This window comes from Lycium ferocissimum, unplaced genomic scaffold, assembly GCF_029784015.1.
Source record: "Lycium ferocissimum isolate CSIRO_LF1 unplaced genomic scaffold, AGI_CSIRO_Lferr_CH_V1 ctg18037, whole genome shotgun sequence".
Classification (NCBI taxonomy): Eukaryota; Viridiplantae; Streptophyta; class Magnoliopsida; order Solanales; family Solanaceae; genus Lycium; species Lycium ferocissimum.
This window is the reverse complement of record NW_026717562.1, coordinates 5,001-8,089: the sequence shown is the minus strand read 5'-3', so window position 1 is coordinate 8,089 and position 3,089 is coordinate 5,001. Positions and strand designations below refer to the sequence as shown.

The following is a 3,089-nucleotide window of genomic DNA, read 5'->3' as shown; positions in this document are numbered from 1 at the left end:
AATTGATTAGGGACAGTGACCCATGATGAAAGGAGCTATTGACCTGAGTGGTTTTCTATTTGTATTTGAAAAGCAAGGTAGGTTAGTTAACGAAAGGGTAAGGTGAGGCTGGAATGGGATATAGTAAGTGTGCCACGAGTGCTCCCTTCTGAGGCTTCTGCTTCTCTCTAATAACGAGAAAATTACTCTTTCAGAAAGCAAAGCTACAACTCTTCAGTCTAAGCTAGAACTTAAGGCCGACCTCTTTTCCAGGGATACCCTACTTCCCGGTCTAGCTTCACTAACTGTATTCACAGCTTTCCAGATCTCGGAACCAGATCCACTTTCTCATCGGCATTCTCTAAATGAATTACGTTATGGTCTTGAACTCTCGATATATCATATGTAATGAATGATCGAGGTTGTCTTTTCGGAAGAGGTGGGTGGGAGTGGGGCAGGGCAAGAAAGTAACAATCATACCCGATATTCAGAGCGCCGGAGATAGAAGCGGCGGCAGCCATAAAGTGGAGAATTTCCATCCATTTGCTGTCTCCTTCGCTACCGCTCCGTGGGGTCAACATTAGGAAATTTGCCAGGTTCAGTTCTGACTATAGCTGCAACCTATCTCATATTTGGCCGCCCTCGATCACAAACTCGAAATTTTGGAAGAGAAAGTCAAGAAAGAATTTCGGGCTAGGTTCAAGGTATGCCCAAAGGTATGCCAGTTGATTGAAAAAGAAAGTCAACTTTCAAGATTCAAGATTAGGTAAGTGTTCAGTGTACTAAGGTACAAGATCGAAAAAAAAAGCGCGGATAGCAAATTCCTTAGGCTAGATAGAGTGGTGGTTGTAAATTACTAGGTAGCCTAGCTCGGCCCAAGCAAGGCCCAAAAGCCCCATGCCTTTCTTGGTCGGACCAACCCAACCGGCGATTTCCGACAAGTCTTTCTGAATTGGAAGAGCAAGAAGCGGAACTAGAAGAAAACTTTCTTTCTCTTTATGGATAACCAATTCATTTTCCAATTCTCCTTCTAATTCATCTTCCCCGGTGGATTTAGGTTTATCTCTGAGGTCCCACGAAGGTTCGACTAGTAGCACTCTGTCGGACGCCAATTCGGGTGATATTACTAGCACTCAAGTTTTGAGTGATATCACCGCTCTTTTTGAGCAACGAATGGAAGTGGGAAAGAATTAACACCAGAATGGAGTCCAATAGAGTTCTGCCAAGCGGTTTTTGGGGAAGAAGCGGTGAATGACCTATCTTTATTGAAAGACATCTATTGTGATCTAGCGGACCATGGAATGCGTCGTTGGTATTGGGAACCAGCTTGGGACTTTCTAAATCTCATTAGCAATAGTCCAGGAATGACATAGCCTTCCTGTGCAATGGGTGTCTTAACGTACGTTGTAAGGTGGTTTTTTCTAAAGCGGCATTCTCCCTTCTATCTATCAACAATTGAATTATGGAACTTTCTCCCCGAGCTGCGGAACTAACGAGTCTGATCAATAGAGTCCGTCATTTTTTCTATTCCTTCCTACTGCTGCGCACCTCTATTATGTGCTTTTATTATATTTGCCTGAAACTCGAGAAAATAGAGTTGTTTGAGACCAAATGTTATAGAGTTGGGGGCTCTCTGGGGAGGCACACCTTCACTTCCTTCTTAATGAAGGGGTTCCCCGGGAGTCTGACCTTGTCCTTTCTTTTAATTGTCGGGGCCGTCATGAGTGCCGAAACCGATTTCGGTAAGATGATGATGGCTCCTTCGGGCGCATCAAGCTCTGAAGATCCAAACTGGACGGAAGCCCTGAGATCTTCTAAAGGGCAGGGAGAGACTTCAGAAAGGGAAAGCACAGGCACATCGTCGTCCATCAACCTACAAAAAGAAAGAGCACGTCCGGCGCCTGCCCCAAATGAAGTAGCTTCCCCTGCCCCTGTCGTCCCCTTTCCATATCAAGAAGATGAGATCATAGGGGGCGACAGTGTAGAAAGCATCCAAAGAGCGGCCTTTGAGTTTGAGGAGAAAAACCCCTCCTTCTGCCGAGGTCATACATCATACAACAGGCCCGAATTGAAGCCGAAGACCTATTCGAGGTCAAGGTCGATATTTTCAGGGTCATGTCTGGCCTTGATCCAGAAGGAGATTGGCTGGGACGGGGAGCTCGGGCCCTCGAGAATCCGCGTACCGCCACGGGAGAGCATTCCTTGGAGAAACTCCATACCCTTCTTTCGGATCTCGAATCGAGGGGAGTCAATTCCGAGTCCTTCTCTCAATTAAAAGGGAAGGTACCCCTGCGAAGGGGTGGGGACGAACACTCTACCACATAGTGGAGTGGATAGCTAGGACTACTAAAATGGAGATCGTGTACAACAACAATCCTATATTTGATGTCGATTCATCCACACTTCCATTCCTTGTAGAGGAAGGCTAACTGCTTGCTGGCTGGGAGCTGTATGAGCGGTAACGTCCACGTACGGCTCCGTGAGAAGGGCGGTGGACAGAAATGGCCTTGTTGTACCTCACTCTCGTCTTCAATGGGGTCTGCTCTTTCTTTTTTGGGAGAGTATGCCAATATGATCTTAATGAGGTGCGGGGCTTTGCATCTGACATTCGTTGGGCTTCTCTCTTCGGGAGCCTGCGCCCCGGCCTTTTTGTGCAATAAACCCCTCCGGCCGAAGACTAGTGGTAGGTGGTCCTGCGGAGCTTTCGGAAAAGGGTAGCCTTGTGTGTAAGCACAGCAATGAACCGCGGCGAACCCTCAGACGACCTATCTAAGATTAGGGGGGGATCCTCAGTAGTGGTGACCCTTTCACTCTTCCACGGACTGATACATGTACCGAATGCTCATACGGGAAAGTTGACTCCTGGGTCTGGAACCTGGGGGGTTGCTCCGAGAAATCCTTTCTTTCTCGTCCACTCAGGGGGGTGCGGACACACCTGCGCGGATTACAGGTGACAGTTACAAGAATGGCGGGGAAGTTAACAGTACCCGACGACATTCAGGGATGGATGTAGACCCATCGGGCAGGGATAATCATTCCGGTCCTGGGAGAAGTGGCGACCATTCTCAAGAACGAAAAAGACTGAGCTGAGGGAAGCCCTATGAGTCACT

At 47.8% G+C, this 3,089-nt stretch overlaps 1 protein-coding gene across 1 annotated transcript in view; it reads left to right on the top strand.

Annotated features, from left to right (window-relative positions):
- Positions 1 to 397: 397 nt before the first annotated feature.
- Positions 398 to 3,089, top strand: part of LOC132042805 (uncharacterized) — a 6,719-nt gene continuing 4,027 nt past the window's right edge. The window contains exon 1 of the mRNA XM_059433326.1: positions 398 to 3,089. This exon is cut by the window's right edge and continues 4,027 nt beyond it. The gene's annotated coding sequence lies outside the window, so the exon portion shown is untranslated.